The sequence below is a fragment of the Carcharhinus amblyrhynchos genome, chromosome 27, assembly GCF_965287045.1.
Source record: "Carcharhinus amblyrhynchos chromosome 27, sCarAmb.v2.hapA, whole genome shotgun sequence".
NCBI lineage: Eukaryota > Metazoa > Chordata > Chondrichthyes > Carcharhiniformes > Carcharhinidae > Carcharhinus > Carcharhinus amblyrhynchos.
In genome coordinates this window covers 38262327-38287302 of record NC_137350.1, presented here as the reverse complement: position 1 = coordinate 38287302, position 24976 = coordinate 38262327, and positions in this window count along the sequence as shown.

Below are 24976 nucleotides of genomic sequence, written 5' to 3'. Positions count from 1 at the left end.
CCAATGTTTTCAGCAACCCACTTAATGAATATGTCATTTGTGGAAAAGGCCCGGATTGTTTATAAGGGGCAGTAAAAAGAATTTAATTTAAGGGCTCTAACCAAATATGCTAGCTCTTAATCTGTAAAATTGAATTTTCCAGGCATCCCAAAGCACGTGGGGAAATCAGTCGTCTTTTAACCTTGTTTGAGGTCAGTTCCTGTGCCTCTTTTCAAATTATATGGGAACATTGGAATACGAGTGTGCAGCCTATTGAGCCTGCTTAATTAGATCATGATTGATCTGTACTAATTGCAAATGAACCCTTTCGGTAGTACTTTCCCAAGTAATGCTTGGTTTCTCATTTATCCCTTTTCCTGATACGTCGCTGCTCGGCATGGCAGCTCGCAACCTTAGACATTCAGCAGCAGAATTAAACCCTCTTGATTGGCAATTTTTTTTTCTTTATAAGAACGACGAGCAACTTGGATACTTAATGAAAAGTTACATTTTACTAAAAGAAAAGCAGAAAACGCTGGAAGCTCTCAGCGGGTCAGGGAGCATTTATGGAGAGAAAAACAACTTAGGTCGATGATTTTGCTTCAGATTTACACAGATGCTGTCTGACCTGCTGAGAGCTTCCAGCCTTTGCTGTGTTTAATGAATGTTCCCTGCTTCGGAACTGTTTTGCTTTTGTTTTAGCTTTCATTTACACCCTACTTTGATTCTGGTTGGCAAATGCTGAGTCAATAGAGAGGGGACAGCACACATTTACTAGGATTCTGATAAGAGGGAAATCAGTAAAACAACTGGGGCTGGATTCATTCGAGAAGAAATCGTGGGAGATTTGATATCCCTCTTTGAAATGGAAAGGGATTTAATTGCGATATACGGGACAAGATTGTTAGTCAGCCTAAAATGAGGGAACATAGATTCAGCATTAAGTATGACGGATTTGGTACAGAACGCTAGATAAATATTTCTATCCAAAAGGTTCTGCGTCCAGGGAATGCTCTGCTGGGGTTACTGATTGATTCTTTTTCGTCTATTGAAGGATTTGGTCGTCGCTGAAAATACCAGCATTTATTGTTCTCTCCTAATCGCCATTGAGCGGGTGACGATACGATGCCTTACTTGGTGAAGGTACTCCAAGAGTTCTGTGCGAGAGTGAGTTCCCGGATTTCGACCCATTAGCGACGACAGAAAATGGAAGAACGGCGAGATATTCCAATATCAGGATAGAATGAGACCTGCAGGGAACTTCAAGCATTGGACTGCGGCAGTTCAAGAAGGCAACTCACCACCACCTTGTCAAGGGCAAATAGGATTGGGCAATAAATACTGACCTAGCCATCGATGCCCCCATTCCATGAATGAATTTTTAAAAATGCTTGTTCCCTTGATCTCTCTAGGACAGTTAGTGCCCTTTTATGTTTGGAAGGGGCTGCCGAACAAGTCTTGGCGAATACTGCCCTGCGTTTTATAGATGGCATATATCATAGTCACAGCGCTACAATGGTGGATGAACCGAATGTTTAATATGGAGGATGAGGTGCCAATCAAATTCTCCTAAATAGTATCGAGTTTCTTGAGTGCTGTTAGGTAGCACTATCCTGGCAGTGTTCCATCATACTTCTGATTGCACTTTCAGCCATAGTTTTCATGTGGCTGACACGATTAAATTTCTGGCCTATGGTTTGGGATGGCGAGGGCGATACTACGATAGCAATGCTGTTGGAAGATTAGATGGTTAGATTACCTCTTGTTTCGCATAGTCTTTACATGCTACTTATGTGGCATGAATATATTGTGTCACTTATCAACCCAAGGCTGAATGTTATCCAGATCTTGTTGTATGTGGGGAAGCAGTTCTTCATCTGAGGAGTTGCAACAGGAAGTGACCACTGAGCAAACATCAGGCTAGAACCCAGCCTGACCTACTGATTGAGGAAGGTGATTGATAACATGGAAAAAATTATCATGCTTAAGTTGTCGCCCAAGGAACTCATGTGGCTGGGACTAGGCACTAAGACAACCGACTTTCAACAACCACAGAGATCTTCCTTTGCACTTTGCATGGGTTTAGAGGCGCTGTTTAAGAAGTCTTTGTGAATTCATACGTATAGGATATTTTCCACATTGCTAGGTAGAAATCAGAGCAATATACTGTAACAGGTTAGCAAATGGTGTGGCTAGTTCTGGAATACAAGTATTCGACACTACAATCAAAATATTTTCGTGGCCCACAGCTTCTGTCTTACGCGTTATATTCAGCTGTTTCATGATGTCGCAGGAAGTGAATCAAATTAGCTGAAATCTAATTTTCATGATGGTCAGGCAGATGGGAGACAGATTATCCACTCAGTATTCCACTGAAGATGGTTGCAAACGCTTCGACGATGCCTTCTGTGCGTATGCCTGACTCCAGCAGCATTGAGGATGGAAATATTTCTAGAATCCCAACCCCACAACCCCCCACCCACTCCGCACCTCCAACATATGTTAATTGCTTCTTGCCAACAAACAAAACAACCTGGAGTCTGGATGTGGAGCTTTGATTTGATCAGTTGATTGTATGATTGATTAATTCTGCCTATACATTGTTTCTTCCACTATTCAGCATGCATATAGTTCTGTGTTGTAGCTTCATAAGTTATGCTAGGTACTGCTCCTGGTGTGCTCTTCTGCAGTCTTCATTGATTTGCTCCCTGGGTTTGATGATGATAGTAGAGTGAGGAGTACGCTGGACGTTAGGGGTTACAACATTGATTCTGCTGCTGTTGTTAATCTGAAGTGTCAATAGCTGCCTAGTTTTCATTTGCTTGATCTGTTCTGCATATACGACAGTGGTAATTCCACACAACTATATGTAGTGATTTCTCGGTGTGAAGACAAGACCTCGTCTACACAAACATGGTGTGGCGGTCTCTCCAGCAGTAATGTCACAGAGGAATTATACCTGTGGTATCTGGAGAGGACAAGGTCAAGTATAGTTTTCCTTCATGTTAGTTTTCTCATCCCTGCTAGAGGACCAGTCTGGCAGTTCTGTCATTCAGACCCAACCATATCTGGCATTACCCGTACTCCATTCACTCTGCGATGGAAGTTGAAGTTCCCCATCTCCACTCTGTGCTCTTGCTGCCCTCAGTGCTTCTCTCAGGTGCCGTTGGAGGTTTTTCCCTCGTTTATTTTTGACTGGATGTCATGAGACATCATGTGTCAAGAGTTATCGTTGAGGGCTACAGGGTCACTTCGACTTGACTGCATGTCGCTGTACCACTGGTGGGTCTCGTCTGCCAGTTGGATGTGACATCCCGAAGGATGGTATTAGAGGTCTGGAATTTTGGCTCTTCTGATCTTGGAAAAAGTTTACAGACGTTAATGGGAAGGCTATTGAAGGGCGGACGGGCCTAAATGCATGTTTGTTGCACCCGAATCCAGTTTCTAGGTTGAATCTGAGCGATCAGTCTGTTTTTATTCCTTGATGTCTTCAGTAGAGGTTTGTACACCTGGGTGACTGGCTAAGCTATTTGGGAGGCCAGTTAAAAATCCCACAATGCCGTGTTTTGGAATCAATGCGAGTCAGACTGAATGAAGGTGGTAGATTTCCTTCCTGAAATTACACGATTGAACTTTTTTTTTATAATAACCCATTGTCAGCAATGAAATAAGCTTTTTAATTCCACGCGTATTTAAGTTAATTTAAATTTCCAAGCTACCTTATTGGTATTTACTAATTAATTCAGGCCGCTGGATTAGTGGTCCAGTTATATAACTGCTATGCTATCGTGGCCCCACATATCAAAATGTAAGAATAGACCAGGTAGATTGTATAACACAACAATGGGGCAAGCACATGAGATTAGGAATGTAAATCCTATAGAAGATGCATGTCAATGCAGACTATTTGCGTCGAATATCTCTCGACTGTCTATTCTTAGTAATTCAATGTAACAGTGATACCTTGTGTTAACATGAGTCACACTATGAGCTGCGACTTACATTCTGCTCACTGGAAAGAAGTCACTTGGAGCGTTCAACTTACTTCATATTATTCAAACCACCGTCATAGTTTTACTCCCAATTATGCTGACGCCTCAGACATCAATGGCAGTCAAGGAGATTGAGATGCAGAAGGGACCAGCACTGAAGCAATGTAGACTTTTTAGGAGATAGTGTGGTTGAAGGAGAATACAAAGCTAGCGAAGGGTGAAACAATGCAAAGGTTTCAGCAAAAGGATGAACGTTTTTAATTTAAAGTGTTACGAGATTGAAATTTTGAGTAAAGGGAGAAGAAATTTACCACAATTATATGAGACATGAGGGACTTCAGTGGAGTTACTGGAGCAGAGGAGGTCAATGGGATCTTTAATGGAGAGGGTCAACATGATGCGGATGTGTGAGAGTGTAAACACTTAAGAATTGTTTGCAATGGTGGATGAGTCGGCATCAAGAGGACAGGTTTAAGATCATTGGCTAAAGGTCCAGAAGGAAGGTGAGTTGACGACATTTTATGCAATAATTTGTTCTGACCTAGTTAGACACCGCATGAAAGAATGTTAGAATTAGGTTCAATAGTGAATATCAAAAAAAGAAATTGGATAGATAGTTGAAGAGAGAAAAAGATCGACTTCCATTTCTAGCGCACCTTCCATGATCTCAGGTCTTCCCAACTAAATATTTCGTGGCTAACTAAATATTTCGACTCTAATGAAGGGTCATTCAGATTCGAAACGTTAGCTCTGTTCTCGCTCCATAGATACTGTCAGACCTGCTATTTCTGCTATAAATACTTTGACGTTTAGCTGTAATGTTGGGATAAGCAGCATTGAATTTCCGCATAACAGCTCCAAAAAATAGCAAGATGATAAGGACCCTGTTTTCTCATTGCGTTAATTACGGGATAAATATTGATCAGAGCAACTGCTAGATTCCTGTTTTTCTCAGAAATCGTGCTCTGGGATTTTTGTTAACCAAGACACCTTATCAAAAATGCAGTGCCTCCCACCGTCTAGTATTTTCTTGCTGCTTACCCACAGACCGTGCAGCATTCCCTCGGTAATGCAGAAATATGTTAGCCTGGATTTGGTGCTCCAGTCTTTGGTTTCGGACTTGAACCTGTGACCTTCTGTTCAGTGGTAAAACATGTTGGGCTATGGGGAAAGCATATGGGATTGAAATTATTGGGTCGGCCTTTCAAAGATTGACCAGAAGCACAGAATGATCTCCCTTGGTGCTGTAAGTTTCTATTGTACTGAGTGAAAGATCCACTCAGTGGTAGTTCTCTAGCTTTGAGGAACAATGTAAATTCAAACTATAAGTTTCTATTGTACTTAGTGACAGATCCACTCAGTGGTAGTTCTCTAGCTTTGAGGAACAATGTAAATTCAAAAACATAGTGGGGATTCCATTGCTGTGCTCAGGGAACCAGGTTGAGGTATCTAAATGGGAACAAAATTGGTTTCTTGACAGAAGCCAGAGAGCGGTTGCAGAGGGTTGTTTTCCAAACTGGAGGCCTGTGACCAGCGGTATGCCTCAGGGATCGGTGCTGGGTCTACAGTTATTTGTCATTAATATTAATGATTTGGATGAAAATATTGGAATGCATGATCAATAAGTTTGCAGATGACACCAAGATTGGTGCCATAGTGGACAGGGAAAATAGTTATCTCCAATTGCAAAGGGACCTTGATCAATTGGATCAGTGGGCTGATGAATGGCGGGTGGAGTTTAATTTAGACAAATGCGAGGTGATGCACTTTGGTAGGTTGAACCAGGGCAGGACCTAGTCAGTTAATGGTAGGGCGCTGGGGAGAGGTACAAAGAGATCTAGGGGTAAATGTTCATAGTTCCTTGAAAGTGGAGTCACAGGTGGACAGAGTAGTGAAGAAGGCACTTGGCATGCTTGGTTTCACCAGTCAAAACACTGAATACAGGAGTTGGGATGTCTTGTTGAAGTTGTATAAGAAATTGGTAAGGCCACACTTGGAATACTGTGTGCAGTTCTGGTCATCCTATTATAGAATTACTAGATTATTAATCTTAAAAGAGTGCAGAAAAGATTTATTAGGATGCTACCTTGATGGTTTGGGTTATAAGGAGAGCCTGGTTAGACTGGAACTTTTTCTCTGGAGCGTAGGAAGCTGAGGGGTAATCTTATAGATGTCTATAAAATAATGAGGGACACAGATCAGCTAGATATCAATATCTTTTCCCAAGGTAGGGGAGTCTAAAACTAGAGGACATAGGTTTAATGTGAGAGGGGAGAGATACAAAAGTGTGCAGAGGACAATTTTTTCACACAGAGGGTGGTAAGTGTCTGGAACAAACTGCCAGAGGTAGTGGTAGAGGCGGGTACAATGTTGTCTTTTAAAAAGCATTTAGATAGTTACATGGATAAGATGGTATAGAGAGATATGGGTCAAATGCAGGCAATTGGGATTAGCTTAGAGGTTTAAAAAAAGGGTGGCATGGACAAGTTAGGCTGAAGAGCCTGTTTCCATGCTGTAAACCTCTATGATTCTATGAAACATTGTCTTGTACATGCGGCTGAAACCCATTCTACAACTTCAAGTACACCTGGGTAGTAAAATGAAGGCCCGTAGGAGCCTACTTAATGTATTGTCTAAACTGAGCGTCCATCGCGTTTATTGTAAATCTGCAAAGCAACAAAGCACGACGCATTTTAGGCAATCTGACAGGTCTAGAAGACATTCTTTCAGTTATATTGATTTCATTCATTTGTTTTGAAACACAATATTGTACTAAATTGACGTTATATTCCAAGCAGTGTGGGTAAAATAGAACTTTATCCAAAGGTGGAGTCCTATTTTCCGGTTTAATGATATTTGGGATTGGAGTGTTAAGTTAAAAATTCACATCGGTGCAATTCGTCTTTCTATTGCGCGAAGGTGGTGACAGTTTACCTTTGCGATATTGAATGTCTCCATGACTAGTGGCCGATGGAACTCCACGGCTAAGACTATAACATCTGCAAGCTCGAGATGCAAACTCGTGGCTACTTTGTGGCTAACTCCACGCCAATATTGACAGATACCTGAAGACAGTTGCCACACACCCTTAAGCATTAGAGCCTGCATAATTATGGGTTCCCGCAGTCAATTCGTGCTTTTGTGCCTTGCAACTGCTATTTAGCGTCAAATTGAGAGAAGGCGTGTTTTGTGGACCTTACCCTGTGAATGCATCTCGGAATTTATGTTAGATTGAAACGCTCTCAGCAAGAAATTCCAACAGGGGGCACCAAAAGGTCCGTTCCTAGTCCGAGTTTAGTCAGCTGGTGCAAAGTGTGCATTACACTCGCAGGTGACATTACAGAGGCATCACAACTATATTGATGTTACACTTGAGTTAGAGAACTACTACTACTCTCGAGAAGGCGCCTTTCCTTTGAAGAGTTAAAATCGATGGAGTGCTGGTGCTGAACCACCAAGATATTATTTAACCAGAGCTTTATTTAACTAGAGCGTGGCACAGTGGTTAACATCGGAACATAAAAAATAGGGGCAGGAGTAGGCTAATCGGCCGTTTGAGACTGAACCACCATTCAATATTATCATTGTTGATCATGCACTTTCAGTATCCCATTCCCGCTTTCTCTGCATACCCCTTGATCCCTTTAGCTACAAGGGCCATATCCAGCTCCACCTTAAACATATCTAACGAACAGGTAGAGAATTCCACAGGCTCACATCTCGCCGAGTGAAGAAGTTCTTCCTCATCTCAGTTTCTGAATGGCTTACTCTTTATTCTTAGACTCTGACCCCTAGTTCTGCGCTTTCCCAGCATTCTTCCCGCATCTGACCTGTCCAAAGTGGGAAAGTGGAACTGATCCACTTCAGGTCAGCCATGATCTTATTGAATGGCGGGGCAGGCTCGAAGGGCAAGATGGCCTACTCCTGCTCCTATTTCTTATGTTCTTACGTTCTTATCCCATCAGCATTTTATTTGTTTCGATGAGACCCCTCTCATTCTTCTAAATTCCAGCGAGTACAAGTCCAGTCGATCCAATCTCTCTTCCTATGTCAATCCTGCCATTCCAGGAATCAGTCTGGTGAACTTTCACTGTACTCCCTCAGTAGCCAGAACGTCCTTCCTTAGACTAGGAGGCCAAAACTGCACACAATACTCAAGGTATGGCCTCACCACAGCTCTGTATAACTGCAGCAAGACATCTTTATTCCTATACTCAAATTCTCTTGCTATGAAGGCCAACATGCCATTAGCTTTCCTCACCGTCTGCAGTACCTCTATGCCAACCTACAGCGACTGTTCCACCAAACACTTCCCCTTTTCCTAGCATTCAGATAATAACCCTTCTTCCAGTTTTTGCCACCAAAGTGGATAACGTTAGATTAATCCACATTATATTGCATTTGCCAAATATTTGCCACCTAGCCAGCCTGTCCAAGTCACCCTGTAGCCTCGAGGCATCCTCCTCATAGCACACACTTAGCTTCGTGTCGTCTGCAGATGTGGAGACATTGCATTCAATTCATTCATCCAAATTATTCATGTATATTGTGAATAGCTGGGATCCCAGTACTGAACCCTGTGGTACCCCACTAGTCACTGCCTGCCGCTGTGGAAAGAACACATTTATTCCCACTCTCTATTTCTTGCTTGCCAACCAGTTCTCTATCCACATCAATACATTACTTCCAATACCACGAGCTTACCAACTCACCAGCTCACTCTCAACAACTTTTACAGATGCACCATTGAAAGCATTCTTTTTGATTGTATCATTGCTTGGTATGGCTCCTGTTCTGCCCAAGACCGCAAGGAACTACAAAAAGTCATGAATGTAGCCCAATCCATCACACAAACCAACCTCCCATCCATTGGCTCTCTCTACACTTCCCACTGCCTCGGCAAAGCAGCCAGCATAATTAAGTATCCCAGGCACTATGGACATTCCCAGTTCTATCTTCTTCCGTCAGGAAAAAGATACAAAAGTCTGAGGTCACGTACCAACCGACTCAAGGGTGGCATGGTGGCACAGTGGTTAGCACTGCTGCCTCTCAGCACCAGGGAGCTGGGTTTGATTCCTGGCTCAGGTCACTGAGCGGAATCTGCACATTTTCCCCGTGTCTGTAGGGGTTTCCTCTGGGTGCTCCAGTTTCCTCCCACAGTCTGAACAACGTGCTGGTTAGGTGCATTGGCCATGCTAAATTCTCCCTCAATGAAACTGAACAGGTGCTGGAGTGTGGCAACGCAGGGGTTTCCACAGTAAATGTAAATTCACTTGTGATTAATGTATAAACTTTAAGCTTCTTCCCTGCTGGACCTACCTTGCATTAAGTTGATCTTTCACTACACTCTAGCTATGACTGTAACACTACATTCTGCACTGTCTCGTTTCCTTCTCAATGAATGGTATACTTTGTCTGCATAGTGTATGCAAGAAACAATATGTTTCACTGTATACTAATATATATGACAATAATAAATCAAATCAAATCAAAAGCTTTAATGTTGTTCACTAATTTTTTGTGTGAGACTTTGTCAGATGCCTTTTGAAAATCCAGATAAGTTCACCAGTGTCCATTCTACTGGTTAATCCTCAAAAGATTCCAGAAGATTTGTCAAGCACGATTTCCATTTAGTGAATCCATGCTGACTTGATAGATCCTGTCACCACTTTCCAAATGCTCAGCTATTATATCCTTAATAATTGACTCCAGCATTTTCCCATAACTGATGTCAGGCTAACCAATCTATGATTCCCCACTTTCTTTCTTCCTCCTTTTTTTAAAAGGTTGGGTTAATTAGCCAGCGTCCAATCAACTGCAGCTCTTCCAGAGTCTATAGAATGCTGGAAAATGATCACCAAGGTGTGCACTGTTTCTAGGACCATTTTTCTGAGTATTCAGGGATGGAGAGCATAAGGTCCTGGGGACTTATCAGGCTTCAATCCCATCAATTTCCCCAATACAATTTCCTGGCTAATGGGGATTTATTTCAGTTCCTCCTTCATGCTAGACCTTCTGTTCCCTAGTATTTCTGGAAGGTTATTTGTGCCCCACTTAGTGAAGACAGATTCAAATTATTCTTAGCACTGCTGCCTCACAGTACCAGGAATCCGGGTTTGATTCTGGTGTTGGATATTCTGGTTTCCTCCCACAGTCCAAAGATGTGCAAGTTAGGTGGATTGGCTAAGGTAAATTGCCCTTAATATCCCACGATATGCAGGTTAGATGGATTAGCCATGGTAAATCTTTGGATCTTTGGGGTTACGGGGATAGGAAGGGTAGAGGGCCTAGGTAAGAAGCTCTGTCGGAGAGTCAGTGCAGACTCCACGGATGGAATGGCCTCCTCCTGCACTGTAGGCATTCTAAGACATATTTTGGTGTGAAGTTAAGGGGAAGTGAAACGATTCTAAAATTAAATCTAAAATAATTGTCATTTAAAATTTCCTAGTTTTACACAGAAGCAGAGATAATAGAAGCAGGAGTAAGCCATTTGGCCCTTCTAGCCTGCTGCACCATTCATTTTAATCACAACTGATCATCAAATTCAGTAACCCCTATATCTTTTGATTCCTTTAGCCCCAAGAGATAGACCTAATTCTTCTTGAAATCACATAATGTTATAACCCCAATAACTTTCTGTGGTAGTGAATTCCACGGATTCTCCTCTCTCAGGGTGAAGAGATTTCTCATCACCTCAGTCTTAAAAGGTTTACCCCATATCCTCAAATTATGACCCCTAGTTCTGGACTCCTCCACCATCCTGAACAGTCTTCCTGAATCTACCCTGTCTAATTCTGTTAGAATTTTATACATTTCTACAAAATCCCCTCTCACTCCCCTAAACTCCAATGAATACAATCCTAACCAACTTAGTCTCTCCTCATATGGCAGACCTGCCATCCCTGGATTCCACCTGGTAAACCTTCCCTGCACTCTTTCTGTAGCAAGGACATCCTTCCTCAGATGAGAACATTAAAACTGTACACGATACTCCATAGAACATAGAACATTACAGCGCAGAACAGGCCCTTCGGCCCACGATGTTGCGCCGACCAGTTAAAAAAGCAATGACCCTCTAACCTAAACCAATCCCTTTCCATCCATAAACCTATCCACGGATCTCTTAAACGCCCCCAAACTAGGCGCATCTACAACTGCAGCAGGCAGGGGATTCCAATCCCTCACCACCCTCTGGGTAAAGAACCTACCTCTGACATCCGTCCTATATCTACCACCCCTTAATTTAAAGCTATGCCCCCTCGTGCTAGCTTTCTCCATCCGAGGAAAAAGGCTATCACTGTCCACCCTATCTAAACCTCTAATCATCTTATATGTTTCAATAAGGTCCCCTCTTAGCCACCTTCTTTCTAACGAAAACAACCTCAAATCCCTCAGTCTCTCCTCATAGGACCTTCCCTCCATACCAGGCAACATCCTGGTAAACCTCCTCTGCACCCTCTCCAATGCCTCCACATCCTTCCTATAATGTGGGGACCAGAACTGCACACAATACTCCAAGTGCGGCCGCACCAGAGTTTTGTACAGTTGCAACATGACGTTGCAGCTCCTAAATTCAATCCCCCTACCAATAAACGCCAAGACACCGTATGCCTTCCTAACTACCTTATCTACTTGATTTCCAACTTTCAGGGATCTATGTACACATACACCTAGATCCCTCTGTTCATCAACACTATTCAGAGTCATACCGTTAGCCCTATACTCTACACATCTGTTATTCCTGCCAAAGTGAATTACCTCACACTTTTCCACATTAAACTCCATCTGCCACCTCTCGGCTCAGCTCTGCAACTTGTCCAAGTCTCTCTGTAAACTATGACACCCCTCTTCACTATCTACCACTCCTCCGACTTTGGTGTCATCAGCAAATTTACTGATTCACCCAACTATACCCTCATCCAGATCATTTATAAAAATTACAAACAGCAGTGGCCCCAAAACAGATCCCTGAGGCACACCACTTGTAACCGAACTCCATGACGAATACTTTCCATCAACCACCACCCTCTGTCTCCTATCTGTTAGCCAATTCCTGATCCAATTGACTAAATCACCCCCAATCCCATACATCTGCATTTTCTGCAGAAGCCTTCCATGGTGAATCTTATCAAACGCCTTACTAAAGTCCATATGTACCACTTCAACTGCCTTACCCCCATCCACCTCTTTGGTCACTTTCTCAAAAAACTCAATAAGGTTAGTAAGGCATGACCTACCCTTCACAAAACCATGCTGACTGTCTCCAATCAATACATTACTCTCTAAATAACTATAAATCCTATCCCTAATAATTTTTTCTAAAACTTTGCCCACAACAGAAGTAAGACTCACCGGTCTATAATTCCCGGGGAAGTCTCTGTTCCCCTTCTCAAACAATGGGACAACATTCGCTATCCTCCAATCCTCTGGCACTATACCTGCGACCAACAACGACCTGAAGATCAGAGCCAGAGGCTCTGCAATCGCCTCTCTTGCCTCCCAGAGAATCCTAGGGTAAATCCTGTCTGGCCCAGGGGACTTATCTATTTTCAAACCCTCAAGAATATCTAGCACATCCTCCTTATCAACTGCAATACTATCCAGTTTACAACCCTGTAACTCCAGGTGTGGCTTCACTAACGCCCTGCACAATTGCAGTAAAACAACCCTATTACTATGCTCAAATCCTCTTGCTACGAATGCCAACATACGATTTGCCTTCTTTGCTGCCTGCTGTACCTGTGCACTTACTTTCAGTGACTGGTGCATGAGGACACCAAGGTCTCGCTGAGTATCCACCTCTCTCAATTTGCAACCATTCAAATAATAATCCAACTTCCTATTTTTGCTCCCAAATTGGATAACCTCACATTTATCCACATCATACTGCATCTGCCATGCTAATTTCCATCAATCAGCCTGTCCAAATCAGGCTGAAGCCTCTCTGCGCCTTCCTCACAGCTCACCCTCCCATCCAACTTTGTATCATCTGCAAATTTGGAGATAATACATTTAGTTCTCTTTTCCAAATCATTCATATATAATGTAAACAGACAGTCCTGACACAGACCTCTGCAATCACCCACTAGTCACTGCTTGCCATATAGATAGATGCCCATTCATGCTAACTCTTTGCTTTCTGTGTGCTAAGCCGTTTTCCATCCCTCTCAAGACAGTATCCACAATCCCATGCACTTTAACTTTACATGATAATCTGCTATTTGAGACCTTGTTGAAAGCTTTCTGAAAGTCTAAATAAACCACACCCACCAGTTCTCCTGTTTTCTATTTACCCCCCTTTTTGCTTAGCAGGCCTACATTAGCTACCCTCTAATATGTAGGAACCAGTTCAGAGTTGAAAGAAATTTGGAAACTGACCACCAGTGGTCTACTACTTCCATGGTCGTTTCCCTAAGTACTCTGGGATGCAGATTATCAAGGCCTAGAGATTTATCTGCCTTCAATCCCAGCAACTTCCCTAAAACCATTTCTCTACTAATATTGACTTCCTTCAGCTTCTCACTAAAATCCTTTCTCTCAGAACTTCTGGTTTACTATTCAAGTTTTCCTTTGTGAAGGCAGAAGTAAAGTATGAATTTCGTTCCTCAGCCATTTTTTCATTCCCCGTTACAATTCTCGCTTTTCTGATTCTAAATGGCCTATATTGGTTTTTCTCTTTATATACCTATAGAGTTTTTACTTTTTTTTATGTTCCTTGCCAGCGTACTTTCATATTCTACTTTCCCCTTCTTAATCAAACCCTTGGAACTCCTTTGCTGAATTTTAAACTCCTCTCAATCCTTGGGTCTACTGCTTTATCTCGCCAATTTGTATGTTTCTTCTTTGAATCTAATACTACCCTAATTTTCCTTGTAATCCATGGTTTGGGCACTGTTACCTTTCCATTCATGCACCAAACAAGAATAAACAACTTCTGAAGTTCAACTATATGTTCCTTAGATGCCTGCCATTGCCTATCCACTGTCCATCCTTTCAGTAATGTTTCCCAGTCCATCATAACTAATTCATATCTCATACCATCATACTTACCTTTATTGAGATTAAGGACCCTGGTCTCAGAATCAAGTACGTCACTATCCACCTTGACAAAGAATTCTGTCATATTATGGTCACTCATCTCCAAGGATTGCTCACTTCTAGATTGCCAACTAATCCTTTCTCATTACACAATATCCATTCAAAATGGCCTGCCCCCTTGTTGATTCCTCAATATATTGGTCCAGAAAACTATCTCGTGTTCACTCGAGAAATTCATCCTCTATTGTACTGTAATAAATTTGATATTCTCAAGCTATATGCAGATTTAAGTCACCCATAATCGCAGATGTTTTTCCTTCCACCAGAAAGTCAAAAACCAAGACATGAAGAAACTGGGAAACAAATCTCGTGATTTTCGTGAAAAGTTGAGTGGCACAAAGTCCACAACAACATAAAAGGGTCTAACATAAAAAGGATTTACAAATTACTTTTATGAATAAAATTTGACATTTTGTTCACAATTTATTCACAAAATAATCCCACATAAATCACATTTGATTTTGTCTGTTTCTTTTTGTTTGTTCCTGTTGACCGCTTCTTTCTAGAATCATTCGATTTTTGTTCTAATCGTCATTTCCTGTAGTCTCGCGGTAAGTCCTCGCGCTTTCCTTTACATTCGAGCGCGATTCTTGACCCACCTTTCAAGCCCAGCGCTGCGCTACCTGTATTTGTCTCTTTAGAGTTCATGAACACATCTTTCAGGTAATATTTGGGTCAATCAAAACCCATGAAACACGCGAAATGTTCCCTTAAATTTGGGAAAGGGCTTTAACAACAACCTAATATTCCCCCACCCCGCCTTGCCCTATTAAGCATGTAGGGATAGAATAACTAGGATTAGATTTTCAACATTGGTCATTCGCACCACCCTAAACATGATACTTCCTCATTTATACGGAGACCTTGCACCGAACCTTTCGCTAAATATCAGACTATTCAGACTTAGTGGTCTAGAAGGGTATGAGATACACTCACGCCTACGCCGTTTATGTTCAGGAGCAGGTCGCTAGCCTGAAGCCAGAAGCTCCGCATTAAACATGGCTGACCTCTTACCGTGTGCCAAAGGCGTGTTGGAAGAATTGGTAGGTTGAGAATTAACCTGTTTGGACGCGATACGAACGTACATTCGATGACCATCAAGTCCTCCAGTGGGACTGAAACTCGGAGCTTCTCGTGCAGATGTAGGTACACTAGTCACTGCCACTTCAGACTATTTCACAAAACTTCAGACTATTTAGACCTAATATAAAATATCACACTTTTTCAATTTGGTCGTACCATATTAAACCGCAGCTTGTATTTATGACTTCCGTTAATGGAAATAATGAAATCCTGCCAGTTTTCTGGTTGAAGTTATCAATCATCATAGCTATAATGTTCAGTCATTACTGATCTTAAGCCATCTCATGCAAATATATTATTGCCAAGGGAGTGAAAAATCCTGAAGTTAGAGTTGATGCACTCTTACGTGGAAGGTAATTAAATGCCCAATAACATCAAACCCAATGCTACGCGTTATATATGAATAATTAATCCATTCTGGTTTATTAGGATCATCTCGAAATATTAAATTTTCTTTTAAATACATGGGAACCCATAAACAAAGCCATATAAATGCATTTTAAAGGGAAACATGAATTATTTATATGCGGTTGATATATTTTCTCAATCACTGTTTCTAATGAATACCTCCTGTCATCTGGTTTCTGCGGTGTTCTCTTGATCTTCGCATACCTGTGGACGTTGACATGCTGTTTTTAAAGTTGTAAACTACACAGCTTCGCAAAGTCCAAATTGGAAATCTGAAATAAATACAGCAAATGTTGGAAATTCGCAGCAGGGTGTTTAAATTACAGTAAAGAGATGAACTGTTCATATTGAATAAGATGTTCTGAATGTGTATTTGCAGACATCTGCTTTTATTAGTTTTACAAAGTCACTTTTTTATTGTAAAAAACGACTAGATGAACGAGGTTTAAAATAACCATTTAAAGAGTTGAAGTTGAAAGGATCGTCGCTTACTGGAAGATGGAAAATAATATATTTCCACACAGGACGGTAAGCTTTAAAATTCTGATGAAATATAATTTAACAAGAAGAGCAAGCATTAAGAAGCACATGACCGTGCTGGACAGCACAACCATTTAATTAAATTCGCCAATTAATTTAGCATTTATTTGAGAAAAGTTACAAGAGTCACTTGACCTTGAAATTGCGATATAGAATGAAAGGGTAAGGCTGCGGAGAAATTGCTCTTAGTTTACTATGTAACGGAGCGTTGGATCCGTTTGAAAAGTCTGTCAATTCCCTCACTAAAGCAGTGGTCAGGAGGAATTCCACGCAGGCTAACCCAGTGCCTTCTGCAGAATTAAACCCGTTGTCTTAAATATTCTCCAGTTCCTATTTGCAATTAAAGTGTTTTTAAATGGAATTAAAATTTCGCCGACCACGCAAATCAGAGAAAGTTCCGGATTAATCCGTATGCAAGGGTGATACGGTGGCACAGTAGTTAGCATTGCTGCCTCACAGTATCAGGAGCCCAAGTTCAGTTCTGGCCTCGGTTGAGGAGCCCGGGTTCAGTTCCAGCCTCAGTTGACTGTGTTCTGTGTCTACGTGGGTTTCCTCCGAGTGCTCCGGTTTCCACTCATATTCCAAAGATGTACGGGCTAGGTGGATTGGCCATGCTAAATTAACCCTTAGTGTCAGGTCAAATTGCATGGTAAATACGTGACGTTACAGGGATACGGCCTGGATGGGATTATTGTCGCTGCAAGCTTGATGGGCTGAATGGCCTCTTTCTGCACTGTAGGGGTTCTATGCGTCTATAAAACTAAGACAATTCAACAAAAGTTGTCTTTACGCCCTCGTTGTGAGGTTTTCTTAAAGCATAATTTTCTGTTGATGGGAAATTAACATGCCATGTAGGTCTGGTTAGTTCACAGAGTAATCTTAACTACTAACCCCCTAACCAAGAAGAAACAAATCACCTTTTTATTGATATTATTAAAAAAGGAAGAATAATTCCCACTCTCGAGGAGCAAGTAGTCAAAGGGGACTGATATAATTGGCACAAGGCCAGAGAATTGCGATGATTTGAAATTTGTTTTGTGAAAGAATGATGGGAACGACTTTCATTGCACTGCCAAGGGGAATTTGGATGAACATAGAACAAAGAACATAGAACAGCACAGAACAGTACAGGCCCTTCGGCCCTCGATGTTGTGCCGAGCTATGTCTGAACCCAAGATCAAGCTATCCCACTCCCAATCATTCTGGTGTGCTCCATGTGCCTATCCAATAACCACTTGAAAGTTCCTAAAGTGTCCAACTCCACTATCATAGCAGACAGTGCATTCCACGTCCCAACCACTCTCTGAGTAAAGAACCTAACTCGGACACCCCTCCTGTATCTCCCACCATGAACCGTAGAGTTATGACCCCTAGTAACTGCTACATCCACCCGAGGAAATAGTCTCTGAACGTCTACTCTATCTATCCCTTTCATCATCTTATAAACCTCTATTAAGTCGCCTCTCATCCTCCTCCACTCTAAAGAGAAAAGCCCCAGTTCCCTCAACCGATCCTCATAAAACCTATCCTCCAAACCAGGCAGCATCCTGGTACATCTCCTCTGCATTCTCTCCAATGCTTTCACATCCTTCTTTTAGTGAGGTGACCAGAACTGCACACAATATTCCAAATGTGGTCTCACCACGGTCCTGTATAGTTGCAGCATAACTCCACGACTCTTAAACTCAAACCTTATTAATAAACGCTAACGCACAATAAGCCTTCTTGGCGGCTGTATCCACCTGAGTGGCAACCTTCAGAGATCTGTGGATATGAACCCCAAGATCTCTTTGTTCCTCCACATTCCTCAGAACCCTACCGTTGACCCTGTAATCCGCATTCAAGTTTGTCCCACCAAAATGAATCACCTCGCACTTATCAAGGTTAAACTCCATCTGCCACTTTTCGGCTCAGCTCTGAATACCTGAAGGGGAGAAATTTGCACTGGTGAAAGAGTGATGCGATGTAACTACATGGATAGTTCTATCACTTAACAAGCAAGGGCCTGATGGGCCGAATGGCCTCACTCCGTGTTCTGAAATTGCATTACTTCATTGGGCTTTTCTTGCAACTTCTGTGAAACCATTGGCCACAGCTGGTTTGAAAACAAACTTTGGAAGGAAGAAGAATGAGAGTACATTAACATCAAAACATTGGTTTCAGCTACAGGTTCGAAGAAACACAGAGAAACATTCTACACATTTCTGTGCCTTAATAGAATTTTGAATTTCTGATTGAGAGATAATGGTTCCTTTTTGTACCATTCAGGGTTAGAACTTTTCACTTCACAACACGTGCTAGGAAAGGCAGGGTCAATGGGGCGTGGAATTTATTTATTTAGCAAGTACATAGTCACAGAGCCAATCAATATTCGTGTCAGTGACTAGATAGAGTTTTTAAAGCCAACCTTCAAGTTTAGTCAGCGGATACTCCTGGACAATATGAGTCATTGTTTAGGCTGATCCACAGCTGCAGCTTGGATGGTCATGGCGCCCTCAGTGATGTTGTGTGACTGCGCAGACGCATTTCAAAGTCTGGAAGCGCTTTAAAAAGGCCCTCTGTTGCTATGGGAGACGAAAGCCGGGCGGAGGAGCAGTGGGATCAAACGATGAGAAGTGGTTTCTGGTGGATGTTTTCACCTGCCAACACTCCTCCTATAGGTCTTCAGATGCTACTCCTCAGCGCGCTGGGTTTAACCACATGGGGCGGAATGAAAGAAGATGCACTGCTTGTCGGTGCGGAGGTCATCGAATAAGGGTACGTTCAAGTTAGAGTAGATCTTGCCCAATAGCTAACTGGTTGCAATTAAATGCCTGATGGGAGATGGGGCAATGTTTCGCAGGACTAGGAACGGCAGGGGTGGGGGGAGAGGGGTGGGATGAGTTGGTCGATGAGTACGTGTGATTATGGTAATTGTTAAGTGAATTTAGTGTGGAGAGAATGGTGCCATACTGAGGTACAGTATTCTGCAGTTGAGTACGTGTTGCCAATGGATCAGCGTTCTTGTCGCGATAAGCCAATCATCCTTCTAGCAAACCACATTCAACAAGTCTACACTGGAAAAATCCCAGCATCATGGAATCCAGAAAACACCAGCAATGTGAAATCTCGCCGTTCCCATACCGCTGGATCCGCACATTGCATTCTGCAACTCAGTGTTGAGGGATTATCTACAGTCAAGAGACACATTGTCAGACCAATAACACGACATCAATGTTAGGTACATACCAGAAACACGTGGCCCATTTGCTGAATCTGGAAGATTCAGTTTTCGACTTGATATGCCATTTTACATATCCTAAGCATGGTCGTGCCACACTTAACCAAGAAACCCAATTCACCATTCATGATCTACAGTGTAACCAGAGACGAGTTCCCCATTTCTCTATCCTTCTAGATTTGGAAAAATTGGTGAGTGGACAGACGTAATTGCAATTGCATTTATTTGGGATCTTCAGCCTAAGAAAACGACAGAAGTTACTTTACAGGGGCGTTAACACATTCATTTCTGTGTATGTCTGAAGCACAATTTGACATCAAGCTGCATAGGGAGATGTTCGGGCATGCGTCTAAAAGAGGACAAAAGGGGAGGTTTTAGGGAAAACCTCAAAGGAGTGGAGAGGTATGAGGTTGGTTGTAGGGGGAAGGATTCTTCTCACTAAGGTCTAGACAACTGATCGTTTCATCGCCATTCGTGCAGTGCTGAAAATACAGAGACAAAGAAACAGCTGCTCAGCACCATATTAGGACATACATAAACCCACGTAAGGGGAATGATTAAGGCGTAACTGGAAATAAATGACAATGATTCAATGCCATGTATAAGACATAAACCTCCAGAAAAGAATATGCTAATGTATCTGCACAGTTAATTACTTTAATAAATTAGAATGCTGTCTATTTTGCCTAACGATGCACAAAGGTTTTCAGTTAGATAAAGTCAATATTGCCGTAAAATGAAAAAGCGCCTATTATATCATGTTGTCAAAAGTTACCCTATTTCATGGCAGGCCCCGATCTGCTAATTTGTATTATGACAATTTCGTAAAATATATCTACACATAAATGCGTCATATGAAATGAATGTTAACAAGCTGAAAGATGATTTTGAATATTCTTTTAATATACGTGTAAATACTTTATTTTTATATATTGTAGCTAATTGTTATTGTTAAAATTATTGCCATTCTTAGTTACATGTATCTAGATACACATTTTTGTTAACGATAAGTGACATCTTATGCAAAAGTGACACAATTTTTTCTCAGAATGATTTCGCTTCTATCCTATCTTCACACGGGGCCAGACTCTCAAGTTATTAAAATGTTTATGATTTTTAATTTTTAAAATGTTTTAATGTTTTAAATGTTCTAATCATTTTGAAAGTAATAAGCAATCTTGTGAAACAATCGAAGAAAGTGAGTGGGTTGCAGATGATACTGCCGACTTCTGAGCTGCAACACAGATACAGTAAATAATTCCACAACTAATTCAGGAATCATTATTCAAAATTGAAAGTACGGACGACAAATACTTATTTTCTTCTTACTCCAAAATAAGTAAACAAAATATCATTATAATAGCAATTTCGGACATTAACAGCGAAATTGGACATAAATCAAGCCCCCCGAAACAGATCGAAATTGATACAATACATTTTCTTCGAATGATTTGGGATAAGTTTACTTTGTTACATGTGTTGCTTCGGAACGCTGGCTATAAGTATTTTGAGAAGTTACGCTCATAAAATATAATAGAATTAGCATACTGTACTATTACGGCAAACTATTAATTGCATGAATTATAAAATAGTAAATTAATATAACATAATTAACCGTGAAAGTATTTATTTACTTATTCATTTGATTTCTTTTGCTGAAAAATGGTGTAGATAAGAAAATTTTTTATATTTGCATTTGTAAATTTTGAGCGAGTAGTTATATCTATGACTTTATTTTTGCACTTTGATAAGCAGCTACAAACTGGGTACATTTTTGGTTTTTATGACACGATTATAGAATACAAATTACCATCGGTATAAAATGAAACTGCGTTACACTGAAAACTATGCTAAACAAGGCTTATTTATAGTTAGAATAGATAACGTATAATTCCAAACAAGCAGCCGCGCCCCGGAAGAGTCGTATTTACAGAAACTGTAGTGAGAATTGAATAGTCGTTCAACATCTTGATCATGTATAATCAGCTAGCTTGCACTCCAGCATGAATGATAAATTATTCTCTATTTTGGTATACGTCAATTTCATGTTAAAACATTAGTTTTCAACGATAACTATTGAAGTCCATTAGTAGCGCCATTAACTGCGATTGGATTGGCATCCATTCCAGAGAATACCCAAAAATATTCAATGTCACTCGGAAATAGGTTATTCCTCGACACGTCACGAGAAAAGATATTCGCCTTATGTTGACTTATTTCTCCAATTAGATTCAACTGACCACGTAAAGAAATGATTAAGGTCGTCCGTTCGTCCTCCCTCCCGCCCTTCTTCCTTCATTCCTTCCCTCCCTCATTCCTTCCTTTTCATCCTACCTCATTCCCTCTTTCCTTCCTGTCTCCCTTCCTTCTTCCTTTCCTTCTCTTATGGTTCGTGCTTGGCAGCCTCTGGTATATCTGCAAAGCCTCAATGTATGTAGAGTGACATAGTGGTATTGACTTGTAATCCAGCGACAAAGGATAATGCTGAGGACCAGGGGTCACATCCCATCATGGAAGATAATGAAATTTCAATTCACGAAAAATCTGGAATTAAATGCCTAATGATGACCATGGAACCACTGTCGATTGTCGGAAAAAGCCACTTGGTTCACTAATGTCCTTTAGGGGAGGAAATCTGCCGTCCTTACCTGGCCTGGCCTACACGTGACTCCAGAGCCACAGCAATGCGCTTGACTCTCAAATGAATCTCACTGAATTCCACCCCCCCCCCCCCCACCCCCGTCAACATCCTTGGGGTTACAATAGACCAGAAACTCAACTAGATTCACCACATAAACACAGTGGCTGCAAGAATAGGTCAGAGGCTAGGAATAACTCACCTACTGGCTCCCAAAAGCCTATCCAACATTTATAAGGCACAAGTCAGGAGTGTGATGGAATACTCCCCACTTGCCTGGATGGGTGCAGCTCCAGCAATACTTAAGAAGCTTGACACTATCCAGGACAAAACAGTCCACTTGATTGGCACCACATCAACAAACATTCCATCCCTCCACCACAGGCGTTCAGTAGCAACAGTGTGTACTATCTACAAGATGCACTGCAGCAATTCACGAAAGATCCTTAGACAGCATCTTCCAAACCCCAACCACTTCCATCTAGAAGGACAAGGGCAGCAGATAAGTGGGAACACCACCACCTGCATGTTCCCCTCCAAGCCACTCACCATTCTGACTTGGAAATATATCGCCATTCCTTCGCTGGGTCAAAATTCTGGAAATCCCTCTCTAATGGCATTGTAGGTCAAATCACAGAATATGGACTGCAACGATTCAAGAAGGCAGCTCACCATCACCTTGTCAAGGGCAACTAGGCATGGGCAATAAATGCTGGCCAGCTAGCGATGCCCATGTCCCACGAATGAATAAAAGGAATAAAAATTCCCCTGGGATGCGCAATTAATGTTGGCCCAGGATGCCCACATCCAATGAACAAACTAAAAGAAGCTTTTTAACATATATTTCCCGAAATTATTCACAGTTGTACACATATTAAAGCATATGGGTGGGTAAATAACACCAGGGAATGACAGCGCTAGTATACAAACCATGGGAATGAGACTGTTTAAGGATACGCGGTCATTTTACATTTATTTAAGCTGCAGAATGCTTTATCTCGTAACTTTGTTAACTCGCCAATTAAAGAAATGCTTTACAATTAAAAGTAGATTGCTGAGAAAAAGTCATGCTTTCCAGGTTTATTCTGCAAACAACTGGTTGTACGTTTCATTTCGATTTAGATATAACAACACAATTCAAATTCGTGTAAACATGCTGCTTAGATATTCCGAGCACGTCTCCTGGGGGAGGTGTTTTACACAAAAACATGCAATATTTGGATAATTCTAAATTTTGAATTTAAGACATGCGTGAATATCTCTTTAAAACCGACGGAAAATGTTTCCTTAATCCTGATAAATAGGGGAATGAATTCGGATGTCTACAGAATGGTTATAAATTAATGTATGATTTGCTTGTTCTCCGGCCCATTGATTCCACCATGCTTTGGCTAAATGTAAATTGAACTACTTGTCTTCTCATTTTTTACAAGACGCTAATGGCGGAACAGCCATGATCGACACGTGTTGCGTGTGATCTCAAACGTGCTGAGTAATTCATAATCAAGAAATTATTTTATGCTTGGTTTAAGGTTATAAATAGAAGCTTCTTTCTGCTTCGGGGATTGCATGTGGCTCACGTCAATGGGATGTGTTTTCTGCAGGACCTGAGACGCCACAATTCTATTCCCATATGTAGCTAATATCAACAACTCAACTTTGATGTTTCCAAAAAGTAACTTGGATGGCATATCCAATTTGTCAATGATTTTTCAAAATACTGTGCTGAATCTGTATCAATGTCTCAGTAAGATTTTATTGTTACAATTGCTCTCATACCTTATATCTGTCTTATATAGTGTTCATACATTTGAATCGTTCGTTGTGTTTAGATAATGTTGTTATAGTCAACGCTTTTGGTTGTGCATAAATATTGATTTCTGTTGCCAATAACATCCGGTTGACGACACTTAAGTTATGATGCAATGTCCGGTCTGCATTATTTTAGTTTTCCGTTTGGATGTCAATTTATTTCATTGGTAATTTCCTCCAATGTCTTGGAATTTCTCTTAATTTTTGTTTTGTGTTCTACCAATTTAAATATGCTATTCTGTACGTTTCTCAGACACTGACTGGAATGCAGCAACAAATCTCTCTCTCGCCTGCTTTACCCGATTTAGCAACCATCGGCATGTATGGCATGTAAAGCCGACAAAACATTCTAACAGAAGACTATGTTTAATTTATAACTGGTAAATTCTTCCCCTGTTTTATAGAATCCTGAACCAACAATGCTAGTAAGCTTTTATGCCAATCAAATATTGTCTCTGGGTGCTGCTGTAAAAAAACTTGAATCTTCGTGTCCATAAAATTCTATAATTAATCACGTTCTCTCACGGGGCTTATAGAGTTAGGAAGGCATGCAAAGTCTGCTTTATTTTTACACATTTGAATCGCACTGGAACAATATCATACAAAGCAGAAAACTAATATTGACAATTAAAGCGTTCGCAAAAGGACATTATAATCATTGATTAATAAAATAATCTGTTTGGACTCCCAGTGTCCCATGTTGTTTTAATTTCAATCAAACTCAATTAATCTTTTCTTATTCACATTATATAGAATTATATAAATACATAAACTGATATAACCATATAAATCATAAACTAATGTAGAATAAATGTAAAATACGATGTGTGTATGGAACAGTGTGCGTAAAATAATAGAAAAATATTGTTAAAAAGATAGGCCATAAACAGCAATACTCTGAGTCAGTCAGGACCCAAATCATATTAAATCCTGCCTTGAGAATCAATGATAGTCCAACAGTCGTTAATTAATGAGTCGTTCACCTCGTTTTGAATAGAAAATATCAACAGCAGAATAAGAGGGGCTTTCTGTGGAAAAAAACGAATGCAACGCCAGACGAGACATTTCATTTCGTGCATTATCATGAACACAGCGAGTCACTAATTAACGAATTGAGCAGATAATTAATGCATTGAGTCACTCAATCGGCACAACGAGAATCGATCCATTTTAAAAAGTGTTCTCCAGATTTGTGGAATGCTTGGA